At 60.6% G+C, this 15,410-nt stretch overlaps 1 pseudogene; it reads left to right on the forward strand.

The window, feature by feature from the left end:
* The first annotated feature begins 3,257 nt into the window (after positions 1 to 3,257).
* On the forward strand, positions 3,258 to 9,791 carry LOC139604567 (Fc receptor-like protein 2; annotated as a pseudogene).
* Positions 9,792 to 15,410: the final 5,619 nt, after the last annotated feature.

Genomic DNA, 15,410 nt, shown 5'->3' on the forward strand with positions numbered 1-15,410 from the left:
GGGTGACGTGTCCCTCTGCGTGTGTCCCCCCTGCACTGACCCCCTTCCCTCTTGGTGACCACGACGTGGGTGTACAGCACCTCCCCCTCCTCTGGGGATCTGGGGGGCCCCGAGGGAATAAAGGGGATGTGGGGGAGGGAATGGGAGGTCCTGGGGGTTGTGGTAAAAGGGGAGAGTGTGGTTTGAGCCCCCCACTCACCTTTCTTGCTGCTTCCTGGCAGCTTCAAAAGAAAGAGGGGAGGGGTGACTGTGGGCGTTCCCCGGGGCCCTGACCCCTCTCCGGATTGTTGAAACCCTGCAGGACCCTCAATTTTCCTCAGGACCCCAAAACATCTCTGGAGCTCCCAGAATCCATGAACCTCCCCCGTGCCCCCTACCAACTCAGCCTCAATATCCAAAGCCCGGCAGGGAGAGAGACCCCCCCAGATACCCCCAGGGCCCCTGAAAGAACCCCCAACATCCCCGCAGGACCCTCCAGCACCTCCCCAAACCCCATCAGCACCCCCAGCCAAGGCCACAGTTCTGGGGCTATGCGTGCTGCCCTATTGCTCCCCAACTCTGGGGGCCGCTACAGCTCCCTGGGACCCCTGTCCCCCCATTGTCACCCACCCAGGTGCTGCCACGGGCGCCAGGCTACAATGACACCCACGAGCAGGAGCAGGAACAAAAGGGCCCCACCGACCCTTGTGGCCACTGCAAGTAACAGAAGGGGACACATCAGGGTTACCCTGAACCCTGGGTGTCCTGCACTCCCTGATGACCCCGTGTGGCCCCACCTTTGTTGCAGTGTCACAGCCACGTCCAGCTCAGTGCTGGGTGCCTGGAACACGCAGTGCAGGTCCAGCTGGTTGGTGGCCACACACCGGTAGGTGCCTGAATGTCCCACATCGATGTCCCTGAGCTCCAGGAGGGGACCCCGGGCCACCTCCTGCCTGTTGTGCAGCCAGGTGAATGTGAGAAGGGCTGAGCCCACCTGCACCGAGCAGCGCAGTGTCACCGTGTCCCCCTCCAGCAGCGCCTGCGCAGGCACCTGCAGCACCAGCCCATCTGGGGCACAGAGGGATCCTGTCACATCCCATGGCACCAAGACCTCCCCACTGGGTCACACCCAGTGCACCAGGGGTTCCTGATGCCAACACTGGGATCCCCCCAGTCTGGGATGCTCTGGAATGTCCCCAGAGCAGGGGATGGGCTCTGGTCACACAGGAGGTGACCCATGGAGTGGAGCCCAACCAGAGCCCTTGGGGTCCCCGTGGGTGCCAGGCTGGGGACACCCAAACTTCCATCACCATTTAAGACAGTCAAAGGGGGGCTGAACCTGGTGCTGGGTCTGTCACACTCACAGGTGCCACTCTCAGTGAAAGTGAAATGGTCAGGTCCCTGCTGCCCCCATGGCTGCCCGTCCTTGTACCAGGTGGTGGCACCAGCAGTCCCCAAGCACTGGCAGGTCAGTGTCACCCGGTCCCACAGCATCACAGGACTCCAAGGGGGCTCCACCAGGAGCTGGGTGGTCTGGGCAACTGCGGGTGACAGGGGACACCAGGCTGCCAGGGCCAGTGTTGGGCTGGGGACAGTGGGGTGGGGCCATGGCATCCCCCGAGGACTCACCAGCGAGGCCGAGGGTCTGGGCTGGAAGGGAGAAGGGACAGGGCTGGGTGGGGGTGGCACTGCGGGGACAGAGGCACATTAGGCACAGTGTGTGGGGGCTGTCCCCAAAGTGTCCCCATGGGGACAGCCGTTCTTGTGAGAAAGTGTGGGGGGGTGGCCCCCAAAAGATTTGGCAAAGCAGGGGGACATGTCTGTGTCACAGCCACTTGTGCACCACATCTGTGTGGCACAGATACCCTTGGAACAGGAACTTGTCCCTTTCTGTCCCTGCATCCCAGTTCCCTTGTCCCCCACCCTATCCCCACAGCTACCGGAGCCCAAAGGTGCCAGTCTCCACATTCCTGTCCCCACATCCCCATCCCCAAATTCCTGCCCCCTCTTCCTGTCCCCAATGTCACCCTACATCCCCAGTCCAACCAATGTCCACTGTGGCTAACACGGACTGGCACTGCTGGCACTTGGGACCTCAGGGGACCCTGCTGCCCCCCTTTGCTCCCTCCCCTCCTCATCCCCAGGCTTTCAGGCCCATGCCCAGGGCACTCACCCCAAAGGAACAGCATCACCATCCCAGCCATCCCGGTGTTGCCAGCCATGTGGACTGGTGTGCGAGTCTGTCTGAAATATCCCTCATCTGCCTCACAATCATCATTGGAAGACCACAGAAGAAAAGACCCCCCTGTCTAGCCCTGTAGGAGAAAGTCATACGCCAGCCAGGCCCCGAGACCTGAGAGCATTGCTAAAGTTTTGTTTTCACAGGTGTATTTACTATATGCTACACTGAGCTCAACAAGAAGAAAGAAGGACATTCTGACCTTTTGCAACAATAGCTGTGGGATTTTTCTCTTGGCCTGGCTTAACTTCTCCTGAGTTCTGGCTGGTCCTCCTAAGAAGACCCCTCTGGCTCGTTTGCAATCACCGTGACAGACAAACTGAAATGTAAGAAGCCTCTTCACCAGAGAAAAACCCAGACATGAGACCCCTATGTGAGAAGGCCCCCTCTCATACTTTCCAAGGCCTGGGACTGAAACCCCCAACCAGGGAGGTGTGCGGGGGGAGGCAAGCTGACCAAAGCAAGATGGATGTTGCAGGTGGGAGCATTGGACCACGAAGACAATGGCTCTCACCCACTGCAGAGAATATGGACTGTGTGTACCCTTTCCAAATACCATTCTTTTCCCCCAGGATAGAATAGACTACCTTTGATTCGGTTTCAAGATCTATTCCCCTCCCCCCATCAAAAAAGGGTATTATTAGAGTGCAGATGGACTGCACCCCTGAGATTTCCCTGGACGTGACCTGGTGAACTCCATCGGCTGGACACTGAAGGACTCCGCAGTACTACGTTTGGTAGCTACATACCTTTTTCTTTTTCCTCCCTCTTTTCCCTTATTTTTCCCTTTCCTCCAATTCCTCCCCAAGGCATTTTCACTGTGGTTATTTCAATAAAGGTGATTTGTTTTGATTATCACTGCAAACCCCCTTCAACCGTGTTGGTTCTTCTTGCACTCTGAGATCATGAACCATCACAAAACCAATCCATGAGGACGGCTTGTGACAACTGGCTGTCACTCGCTGCTGTGGCCACCGCTCCCCTGGCTGGCGGCTCTTCGGATGAAGGGCAAGGAAGCGAGGTCACATCTTGTCCCAACATGGAGGTGGCCCTTGGTGGGGGCAAGTTGGCCACAAGCTGGGCACAGGCTGGGGACATGGTGGGACAGACTGGGGACATGGTGGGGGATGGACTTGGCAGGACTGGGGAGCTCAGGGGATGTGGGGAACCAAGGATGGGTGTCCAGAAGAATGGGGTTCCAGGGGAATTGGGGTCTCCATGCCTGGGGGCATTCAGGGATGGGGATGCTGTGGGAACATGGTCCCCAGGGATTTGGGGTCATGGTGTGTGGGTGCCAGGGCTGGGGGTGCAGGGGGAAAAAGGGGACCCTCAGGAATAGGGGATCTGGGGGAAGAAGCAGCCCATGGGATGGGATCAAGGCAATGGTGGTGCTGGGCAATGTCAGTCCTGGGATGGGGTCCCCAGGGAGGAGAGACCAAGGCAATGGGGGTCCCATGGTTGGGTTCCCAGGGGAATGGGGGTGCCAGGAATGGGCAGTGGCTGGGTGGGCACAGGGTCACAGCTCCTTCATGGGGTGCCTCAGATTTTGGGGTGACTCAGAACCCAAAACAGTCCCCACCCTGGGGCACCCCATGGCTCTCCTGGGAGTCTCTGTGTCCCTGCCCCACTCACCCCTGGGTCAGGTGCCCCATTTCCTGGCTCAGCCATCCCAGGCAATACTTGATGCCCAATTGGTTCAGACAAAATTACACATCCATAGAATAAAAGCAAAAATATTTCCCACACCATTATTTTCCCAATAAAGAACAAACTCAGCAAAAATCAAATTGGCAAGGTATAAAATGCTCTGGTTTATAGAATCCTTATAACGCTTTCTCTCCCAACAAGTGCCTCACAATAAAAACACAAACAAATCACAGTGAAATGAGACTTTTTGGTTCCCTTTAGCAGCCCCCTGCTGCATCCCACAGCAGCGTTTGCTTGTGGATAACACAGAGGGTGGAATCTCCCTGAGTGTCCAACAGCTCCATGGGATTGTTCCCTGCCTGCTGGGCAGCAACCCAGCCTCTAAAGGAACCTTTTCTTGGGCCGTATTAAGGAACTCTCCCCATTTTGCTCGTTCCCACCCTGAAACTTGTTTGACTTCCCTTGGAGGAAGGGGAGAAGCTCTGTCCATGCTTGGGACAGTGCACAGGAATCTGTGGAAATGCCCCTGTGTGCCTCAGGGTCTGATTCCCTGGTAAATCCACTCCAGCCTGCCCTGAATTCCCCTGCCTGGGCACTCCCTGCTCCTGCTGTGACACCCCTGTTCCCCAGCCCCTCGTGTGCAGCCCCTGCTCAATATTTCCACACTTTTCCCTCTCTTCTGGTGTGCACACCCAGAACACAAACATTCTTTCCAGGAAGTTCCAAGGGGCAGGAGGTTTTGTTCAAGAAGGACGGCGCAGGTCAGCTTGTTGAGCAGATTGGTGTGGGATTTGCAGTTGTTTTGTGGTATTCTCAGTCCCTTGAGGACAGGAACAAATAATCAGTTGCTGCATTTCCGGACTGGTTCCCTCTCAGCTACCCCTGCAGGGGCAGTTTCCAGCCAGCCCTGCTCTGAAAACCATCAAAGGCCCTCCCAGAGCCACTGCCTGGGCTCCCTTTGGGCTTTGTGCTTCTTGCAGGGCTGACAAAACCACAGGCAGGGCCTTTTTCCCCCACAGAATTCTCACCTCTGCAGCAGCTCTAAAGCTGCCAGAATCAAAGCCAAGGGGGAGGGGAGATCCTCATGTCCTGGCTGCCACCTGGGGCTGGGCAGAGCAGGGCTGGGCAATGGCCATCCCTGTGCAGTGGGGCTGGGCCATGGCTGGGCCCCAGCCTTGCATTGACAGGGGTCCCCAGGATGTGCCACCCCTGGGACAGGCACCCGGCCAGGAATGTGCAGAGACATTTCCGGAACTGCCACACCTGGGACAGGACCCCCCATGCCAGGATGTGTCACCCGCTGGGACAGGATCCCCTCAGGACAGGAGCCTCTGGATGTGCCCCCCCAGGACAGAACCCCCCACTTTCCCATCTGACTCTCAGCACAAACGGCCTCTTCCTTCTTGTCCAGGAAAAAGAAAGTGAAAGTGTTGAGGGGGCACAGCCCAACACCTCCATCCCCCACAGCCTCCCCACCCTTCCCTGCACCCCCTGCTCCCCATTTTCACCCTACCCTGGCTCCCCCCAGTCCATTCCTTGCTCAGGTGCTCCCCGGGATTGCTGAGCCAGGAACAGAGGGCAGAGGGCACCTGGCACAAAAGTGAGGAAAATAAGGAAAAAAGAGAAATAAAGAGAGGAAAAAGGCAAGGGCAGGGGAGGGCACAGAGGCAGAGCTACCCAGGACCCCCATGTGATGCCTGCACAGGAAATGAGCACCCCAGGGGGGGCAGTGCTGGGCCCTGGGTCACACCAAAATCTGAGGCACCCAGGGAAGGAGCTGAGATCCCTGTGTCCATCAAGCCACTGCCCCTCCCTGGCACCTCCGTTCCCCTGGACCCCAACCATGGCACCCCCATTCCGTATGTCCCACCTTGCCTGGGAGCCCCATCCCTGTACTGACATTCCCCAGGATCTCCATGGCCCAGGAACCCATTCCCAAGGAACCCTCTCCTGTTCATTCCAAGCCCTGAAATCTCCCATCCCCCAGGACCTTCATTCTCTCAGCTCCCCCATTCCCCCATCATCCACATCCAAAGAACCCCCATCCCACAACTCCAAATCCCTGGAGCCCACGTTCCATCACGATTCCTATCCCTGAGTTTCTCCAGCCCTGGGATCCATATTTCCATGCCCCCCACCCCAATCCTAGGTGACTCCCCCTCTTCAGGACCCCCATTGCTCAGGGACCCCATCCCTGGGACCCCCCATTCTCCTGGACACCCATCCCTGGCTCCCCAAACCCCATTGGGCCCCTCCCTCCTGGGAACTCCATGTCCCACCTTGTCCCACCCAGCCTTGTCCCCAGCCTGTCCCCAGCTTGTGGCCACCCTGCCCCCACCAAGGGCCACCTACACATGGGGACGGACGTGACCTCGCTTCCTTCCCCTTCATCCGAAGAGCCGCCAGCCAGGGGAGCAGTGGCCACAGCAGCGAGTGACAGCCAGTGCACATGGCTGGGGACACCGGGATGGCCGGGAAGGTGGCGCTGCTCCTGTGGGGTGAGTGCCCCGGGCACGGGCCTGACACCCTGGGGATGGGGAGGGGAGGGGGCACAGGGGGGCTGCAGGGTCCCCTGAGGTCTCCAATGCAAGCAGAGCAAGAGCATGAGGTCACCAGAGCTATGGGGTGGCTGTGGGGATAGAGGAAGGGGGACAGGAATGTACTGCTGTCCCCTATGGGGACAGTTTGGGGACATCTCCCACACCCTGTGCCCCCCGTGCCTCTGTCCCCATGGTGCCACCCCCACCCAGCCCTGTCCCTTCTCCCTTCCAGCCCAGACCCTCGGCCTCGCTGGTGAGTCCTCAGCGGATGCCATGGCCCCACCCCACTGTCCCCAGCCCCACGCTGGCCCTGGCAGGCTGGTGTCCCCTGTCACCCACAGGTGCCCAGACCACCCAGCTCCTGGTGGAGCCCCCCTGGAGGCCGGCGGTGCTGTGGGACCGGGTGACCCTGACCTGCCAGGGCTTGGGGTCCGCCGCAGCCACAACTTGGTATAAGGACGGGCAGCGCTGGGGGCAGCAGGGACTCGACCACCTGAGTGTCACTGAGAGTGGCACCTACACGTGTGACAGACCTGGCAGTGGGCACAGCCCCCCCGTTAGGGTCTTAGATGGTGAGTGGGGATCTTAAATCATCTGGGTGGCTGCTGATAGATCTGGGTGAGCTCCACTCTGTGGGTGGCCTCACACCCCTTGTGTGATGCCCTGCACACAGGAACATCCCAGTTCATCCCAGTGCACCCACATGTCCCCAGTGCCATGGGGACCCTCCTTGGACCTGTCTCAAGCCTCTTAGTGAGATGGGACCCTCCTGTCCCACAGATGAGCTGGTGCTGCAGGTGCCAGCGTGGGCACTGCTGGAGGGGGACACAGTGACACTGCGCTGCCGGGGCCGGCAGGACAACCCGGACACCAGGGTGCGATTTTACCGGGAGGAGAAGGATCTGTGGGGGTCCCTCAGGGGAACCGAGCTGTCCCTGTCCCCTCTGCAGCTGCACCACAGCGGTCACTACAGCTGCAGTGGCTTGGTGAGGGCCTTTCATTCACGATCAGCAGCAGTGACAGTGACAGTGCACGGTGAGCACCCCCACAGTTGGAATTCTGATCTCCTGACACCTCCAAAGCCCCTTCCCAGCAGACTCAGAGTCACAGTCCTCACCTCCCCTCTCCTTCCCTGAGCTCTTCTCGGTGCTGGTGCTGGAGGATCGCCCCAAGCCCACCCAGGGGTCCCCTCTGACTCTCAGCTGCCTCAGCACCCCCAGCCCCCTGAGGCCCCGAGCCCCCCTCCTGCACGTGTTCTACCAGGACGGGCAGGTGGTGGGGGGCCTGCAGGGGTCCCTGCAGCTGCTGGTGCCCGCCCTGGGGGTCTCCCACTCGGGGAATTACAGCTGCCAGGTGCGCTCTGAGGGGGGGTCGTGCGGAAGAGCAGAGCCCGGCTCCGTGTCACAGTGCACAGTGAGTGTGGGGATGGGCACGGGGAGCCCTCACAGTCTGCTTGGGTCCCCCATCACTGTCTGGGGACCTCCATCAGTGCCAGGAGACCCCATCCCTCACTGGGTCCCTTCACCCCTCCCGAGGTCCCCTCCCCCCTCTCTGAAGTCCCATCACATTCCCCAGCTCTCACCATCCCCTCCCTTGGGTCCCTGTACCCTCCCTGGATTCAGCCCCCTCCCTCACCAGGTGTCCCTTCCCTGACCCCCCATCCTTCCTTGGAGTCCCTTTCATGACCCCCCAGTCTCTTTGCAGCCTTTCCCTCACTGGGATCCCTCTTGCCCTCCCTTACCCCCCAGGTCCCTCACTGTCCCCTTCTGTCACCCCCTCCCACAGGGGTCCCGCTCTCGGGGGTGTCCCTGTCAGCACAGCCCCCCAGGGGACAGGTGGCACTCGGGGACCGCCTGGTGCTGAGCTGCACGGTGGCCGCAGGGTCAGGTCCCCTGTCCTTCTCCTGGCACCGGAAGGGCTCAGGGGCACTGCTGGGCACCAGCCCCCACCTGGAGCTACACCACATTGGGGACAAAGACAACGGCCAGTACCGGTGCCGGGTCAGCAATGGGGACAGCGTGGCCGAGAGTGACCCCCTGAATGTCACCGTCCTGGGTGAGCAGGACCCTCGGGCTGGGGATGACCCCACCCAGAGCGCTCCCATCCCACTTCACCAGGTGCCAGCCCCGTCTTTGTCACCACAGTGCCCGTGGCCAATGCCACCATCATCCCCAGTCCCCCATCACACCAGGTGCGTGCAGGTGACAATGTGACCCTGCACTGCTCAGTGCAGGTGGGCTCAGCCCCTGTCACCTTCACCTGGCTGCACAATGGGAAGGAGGTGGCCCAGGGTCCCCTCCTGGAGCTCAGGGCCATCGATGTGGGACATTTGGGCACCTACCAGTGCATGGCCACCAACCAGCTGGGACAGGACGGGCACCGCGTGTTCTGGGCACTCAGCCCTGAGCTGGCCCTGGAGGTGACAGCGTGGGACACAGAGAAACACAGGGTTACAGGTGGAGTCACCCCGGGTTACTCAGGGATGCAAGACCCCAGGGGTGATGGGTAACCCTGATGTGTCCCCCTCTGTTTCTTGCAGTGGCTGCAGGGGTCAGTGGGGCTCTTTTGTTCCTGCTCCTGCTTGTGGGTGTCATTGTGGCCTGGCACAGGTGGCACCGCCTGGGTGGGTGACAATGGGGGACGGGGGTCCCAGGGAGCGTTAGAGGCCCCCAGAGTTGGGGAGTGATAGGGCAGCACCCACAGCCCCAGAAATGTGACTTTGGCTGGGAGTCCTGTAGGGTTTGGGCAGTGTCTGGATGGTCCTGCAGGGATGTTGAGGGTTCTTTCAGGGGCCCTGGGGGTATTTGGGTGGTTTTTGTCCCAGCTGGGTTTGGGTGCTTGAGGCTGACTTGGTTGGGGCCACTGGAGAGGTTCACAGATTCTGGGGGGTTTCAGGGATGCTTGGGCATCCCATGGGGGTTCAGCAATCCTGACAGGGGTCAGGGCCCTGGGACCCCACAGTGACTCCTCCTCTCTTTCTTTTGCAGCTGCCAGGAAGCACCAGGAAAGGTGAGTGGGGAGCTCAAACCACACTCTCCCCTTTTACCCGAACGCCCCAAGACCTCCCATTTCCTCCCCCACATCCCCTTTATTCCCTCAGGCCCCCCCCGGATCCCCCGGCCCCCCCAGGGGAGGGGGAGATGCTGTACACCCACGTCGTGGTCACCAAGAGGGCAGGGGGTGAGTACGAGGGGGACACACGCAGAGGGACACGTCACCCACCAGTGTCACCCCACCCAGATCCCACAGCCCGTGTCTCTCGCAGCGTCCCCCCGTGCCACCACCCTCCAGGATCCCCAGGTGACCTACGCGGAGCTGCGGGGACCCCAGGGGCGACCGCGGGAACCCGGTGACATCTACGGGAATGTGCTGTGACACTGGGGGGAACTGGGGACACTGGGGGTCCCCACCCATGAGCACCCACTCGTGTCTGTGCTGCCACTAAAACCTGCCCCTCCTGCTCCCCGTGGGGGCACAAAGATGCCAAAGAGCTGAGAGAAGAACAATTTCCTGAAACAGCAACGAGAGAGAATAAAACCAACAGAAACAGCAACAAGATGCAGAGTCCAAAGGATCAGAAAACGAATGATTTCCTGGGAAAGCCCCCAAAATAGAGGCAAATCCCAGATGATTGCCCCAGCACATTTTCTCCACTAGGGGAACCTGGCAGGGCCCTGGACCTTCCTTGTTCTGAAGTGGCCTTCAGGTGGCTCTGGATTCTCTGTCCCAAACCCCTCCTCTGCTGTGTTCCCCACACCATGATGTCACAAAGGCCCTGGGGGGGTTCCAGAGCCTCTCCCTGTCCCAGGGCAGTCAGGATCAGGCCATGGCACAGGGTGGGGTGTCAGAGACAGGAAAAGTTTGATGTCTGGAGACATTTTGGAACACCTCCATGTGGCAGGGGTGGGTCAGGCCTTGCTTTTGGTGAGACAGGGCCCCGTCTGTCAATCAGTCTGTCAGCCTTGGCACATTGGGGACAGCGTGACACTCTGCCAAAGCCAGCTCCTGAGTGTCCACATGACCAGAAGTGCCAGTTGGGGAGAGGGCCCTTGGTGGCCCTAATGGCTCAAAAGGCAGACCATGAGGTGGCACACTCCCTGACCGTGTCTCCTCTTGGGTTGTCTGTCTCATCCACACTGGAACCCAGGAGTTGGCAACTCATTTAAATGAGAAATATCTGCCATGGAAAGTGGGAACATTCCCGGAATCGAAAGAAGACTCATGTCTAAAATTTGTTTTAATTTCAAAAATGATAAGGCTTCCAGGCAAAAGTGTAAGAAAAGTAATAGGGGTCTTTACTAGGAAATTAATAAAGCAGAACAGAACCAACAACACAAACCCAGAACCCCAGAACTTTCCTTCCCACTCAGCGCTGTTGGTTTTTGTGGCAGTTATAACTGCGGCCAGCAGGGGGCGCTGCAGGGAGCACTCCCGGCCAGCAGGGGGCGCCCCGCTCCAGCTCCATCCCCTCAGGGGCCATGGCGGCCTCGGGCGGGAGGGAGGAGGGCAAATCGCTCCTTTTGCAAACTCACGGCCACCAATCGGTCCCGGCACCACCAGCGGCAGCGGGCAGAAGCCGCCAAGGCAGCAGGTTGGATCCCAGTGCCCACTGGCAGCGTAGCAGTGTCCCGGGGCCAGGCACACGCCCTGCACAACACCCGCGACCGCTCTCCGTGATCCCGAATGGGAGGAAGGCAGCGCCCGAGCTCAGGCAGGTCTCAGGTCCACAGCAGCATCTCTGGTGGCTTTGTGCCACAATTCCTGCCAACCCTCATCCTTTCACTCCTCTTTCCTTTTCCAGCCCTCGTACAGCAGCTCTGGGAATGTTGAATTGCCCTGCGATGTTGAGGAAAGCTGGTGCTCGGTGCTGACTGTGCCAGAGCTCGTCCGGGGGCTCCAAAGCACGTTTGGCAGGAGGGAAGCGTTGGCGCGGGCTCAGCCCCTGGGCCGGGCGCTGCCTGCGCCCAGGCCCGGCCTCCCCTGCCCGCACCGCCCTGAGGCGTGGCCACAGCAGCCGCTGGCCAAGGGCTCCCGAGGGGAGGGGGCAGAGGGACGGCTGCTGCCCGGGGAGCCGCCGTGCCGCCCCGCAGCCCCGCCGGGCCGGGGCTCCATGGGCACCCGCCTCGGGCCCACGGGAGCCTGGAGAAGAGCCCGCACAGCCTCTGCCTGCAGCAGCGGCCAGGGGCACAGCTGCCCGGCCCCACACCCTGAGCACCGCCCTCAGGGGCCTTCTCCAGCCTCAGCCTGGGCCTTCCAGGCCCTCCTTACCAGCACCTCGCTGAACTTTGACAGCTGCCCCTTCTTCACCAGCTGCTTCAGCTTCCTCCTCTTCAGGAACTTGGCCACACCAAGCAGCGTTTCCCGAGAGGCCTGCAGGGCACCAGACACCCACAGATGGCCCCACGGGCCAAGGCACAGGACCCACATCCCTGTGCCAAGGCCTGCACCAGGCTGCACTCCTGGAGGTGCCAGGGCAGGAGGCAGCCCAGCCCCCTCCCCAAGATCCACCAGCATCACACAAAACCTCACCTTTGCCACACACCGCTTCTCATCATGGCACTGGAAGAAGAGTGGAAGGAGGCTTTGGCTCAAAATCTTCACAAGGGGCTTTTTTCCCTCCTCCACTACCGACTCCATCACCCTGAAGAAGAGCTCAAGGGAGAGCACTTGCACATAGCTGTTGTCCTGGAGGAATGCAAGAGGATCAGGCCTTTACACCAAATTCTCCATGCTCACCTGGCCAAAGTTTCTGGGCAGCAGCCAGTGCCCGCAGCTGGGCACACAGAGCCTTACGTGGTCAAAGAGCAGCAGCAGTGCCTCAGCCAGCTTGGGGGCAGTGGTGCTGGATACCAGCATGTCTGCCTGGAGCACATTTGTCAACACATGCATGGACATGCTGACCACCTTTCCATCGGCCTCAGCCAGCAGCTCCAGAAGGCTCTCAGAAAGGCTGCACATTCTCCTGGCCTGGGTGGAACACAAAGCTGCGCTGCAAAGCCATGGACGGCTGCCCCGCCAACACCGCCCTGGCACTGCAAGCCCACCCTGCTGCTGCTGCTGCTGCTGCTGCAGGGCCCACAGGCCAAAGGCCTGAGCCAAAGCACTGGGGCAGCTGAGGCAGGAGAGCTGGGAGCAGCTGCCTCAGCTCCTGAAGCCCTGCACGCCCAAGGGGCTGCTTTGCACAGCGCAGCTTCAGCCGCAGCCCCCTTCTCACCATCCAGGGCTCCCTGCTGAGCACCACCAGGCCTCTGAGCGCCAGGCGCCGCCACTCCCTGCACTCCATCTGCAGGCAACTTGACATCATCTTCACAACAGTGCCAGCACATTTCCTCAAGTGCAGGCACTCGAGGACCTGAAAGGCACGGGGCAGTGACAGGGGAACCATCCAGCAGGAGCCCAGAACCCCACAGGGCTGGGCCCAAGCAGCAGCACAGGGCGTGGGCACTGGCCCAGGCAGCTGTGGCTCTGAGAGGCCAGAGAGCTGCGAGGCAGCTCAGCCAGGCACTGCTGGCCACCAGGCTCACCTCCACAAGGAATGCCAGCAAGGGCAGATCCCAGCTTGGCTTTTCACTGCTGAGCAGCAGGAGAAGGCCATATGCCACATGGGAACACAGTGGGCTCAAGTCATAACGCATCTCCCTGGCAGGGGGAACAAAGGCACCGAGAGCCTGAGGTGGGGGACAAACCTCTCCCAGAACTGACTCACAGAGGCCTGGTCTTTTCCCAGCATCCCTACAGGGGATGTGGCTGCTCTGGGAGGTGGCCCTTCTGGGCACTCTCCTCTCCCAGGCTTTTTCAGCCTCCTTGGCCGTCTCTCAGTGACGAGCCTCTGTGGCCCATGACCACAGGGACTGCCTGGAGCACAGGGCACAAATGCCGGGGACAGCGGGGACAAGGGGGTCTCACCTGGCCAGCAGAGCCATGGCATAGTGCTGGCTGTGAGCACACAGCAGCATCTCCCAGGCACACTTGCGCTCCATAGACATCACCACGTGCTCACACCGCAGTCGGCAGAGCAGAACCTTCATGGCCTGCACTGCAAACCTGTGTGCAGAGCAAAGCCCAGGTCACACTAGGAGCGCTGGCGCTGGCCACAAGGGCATGGCAAGGACAGGAGGACTGGCACCTGTTAAGCGTGATGGGAAGGTGCTGCTCCTCCTGGCACGCTCTCCAGAAGCTATCAACTTCCTCTGCTGGCGGCTGCTGCGTAGTGATGACAATATGGAAGAGCAGTGCCAGAAACAGTTGCTCAGAATAAGGGATCATGGCCTTGAGCAACCCGGGCACCTGCACAGTCACCAGAGCTGCCTGCAAAAGAAGCAGCCAGAGACAGCGCTCAGTGCCAAGGTGTCCATGGGGCAGGGCCCAAGGGCAGATGCAGGAGGAGCAGCGGGCCTGGTGCCCCCTGAGCCTGCCCCTAGCCCAGCTTTCAGCCCAGTGACTCCGGCACTGAGAGCACTGAGAGCTACTGCAGAGGCCACCTGGCGGCCCTGAGCATGGGCCCAGAAACTCACAGCCAGGGCAAAAACATCCCTGTCGTCCCCATCAGAGGCGCATGCGCTGTGCAGTGGCCAATCCTCCATTACACGGAGCAGTGTTGGCAGCACTTTCTCCATTGTTACTCCTGACGAGCCAATGCTTCTCCATATCCTCGCAGCAGCTCCGTGGGATCAGATCTCTGTGTCAGGGGCATCTCAGTCACAGTACCGTGCCCTGTGCAGCTGTGCGAGTGCAGGTGAAAGAGCCCCGGTGCCCTGGGGGGCAGGGGGGAGCATTGGCAGCAGGCTCGGGAAACAGGGGCCCGAGGCTCCTGGACCTCTCTGCCTGTCCAGCAGACCCCATAGCACCGGCTGCGCAGGGCCACGGGCCCTAAAGGCTGCTGAGCCCTGAGCTCTCCAGGCACGTGGGCCCCGTACCTGTCACATGTTGGGGCACAGCGCAGGAGGGTCAGCACCACGTCGGCAGGGTGCTCTTCAGCCAGCCTCACAATGTGGCTGTGCAGCCTGGCATCCACAGTGCCATGGGACAGTAGAGTCTGGTGGATGTTTCTTACCATGGCCGGCACCTGGAGGAGGCATGGGGGAGATTTGGAGTGCTGTCCAAGGGAGCAACTTGCCCAGCTTCCCCCAAGAAGTGCTTCCCTTCCCGCCACACTCTGCTGGCCTCAAAGGCTGAGGGGCCCAGGGACCATGGCTTGAGGGGACACACCATCCTGGCAGGCCTCCAGGCCCGGTCCCAGGCTGCTTACCTGCTCCTGAGAAGGAGCAGCACTGTCCTCCAAAAGATCCTTAGTGGGAGCATGAATCCCAGTGAGAGTGGGCCTGCTGCCAGTATTTGAGATGTCCTCGGTCTCGGCGGTGTTGCTGTTTGTCACGGCCACATCCTCACTCGCTGCCTTGTCTGCCTTTGCCCTGTCCTCGTTCATTGCAGCCTCAGAGTCTTCTGAGCGCTCAGCCCAATCTGGGTTGACATCAGGCTCTGCCTGGAGCTCAGTCAGCCCCGAGGCAGGTTGGGCTGTGCCCTCAGCTGCTGTGGGGCCCACCTTTCTACGTCGTCGAATGCGCAGCAATTTCCCCAACATCTGCAGGAGAATAAAGGGCAGGGAAGCCAGGCATGCTCCGTGGCATGCTCCAAGCGTGCTGCTGGGCTCAGCAGGGACAGCAGGCCCAGCCCAGCCAGGGGTAACTGCAGGTACCTTCAGGGTTTTGCGCAAGCAGCCGCAGCCGGCTTCCTGCTCTTGTGTCTTCTCCAGGGCTGCACCTGGCAAAGAGTGAGCACAGCCAGAGCTGAGGGGCTGCGGGAGAGGCCGGAGAACACAGCCCAGCCCTGCGCTCCCCAGGCAGGGAGAGCCCCGGCATGACCCAGGCGATGGAGCGCGGCCATTGTGGGCTGTCTGCTCTGCCCCTCGTCCATCCTGTCCATGGGCATGTCCCCAGGCCATGGGATGGGATGGCATGGGGCCATGCTGGCTGTAGCCATCAGCCCTGTGGCCCAGCTCTGCTACT

This window comes from Agelaius tricolor, unplaced genomic scaffold (assembly GCF_023055355.1).
Source record: "Agelaius tricolor isolate 1412-34295 unplaced genomic scaffold, bAgeTri1.0.p SCAF_52, whole genome shotgun sequence".
NCBI classification, from domain to species: Eukaryota; Metazoa; Chordata; class Aves; order Passeriformes; family Icteridae; genus Agelaius; species Agelaius tricolor.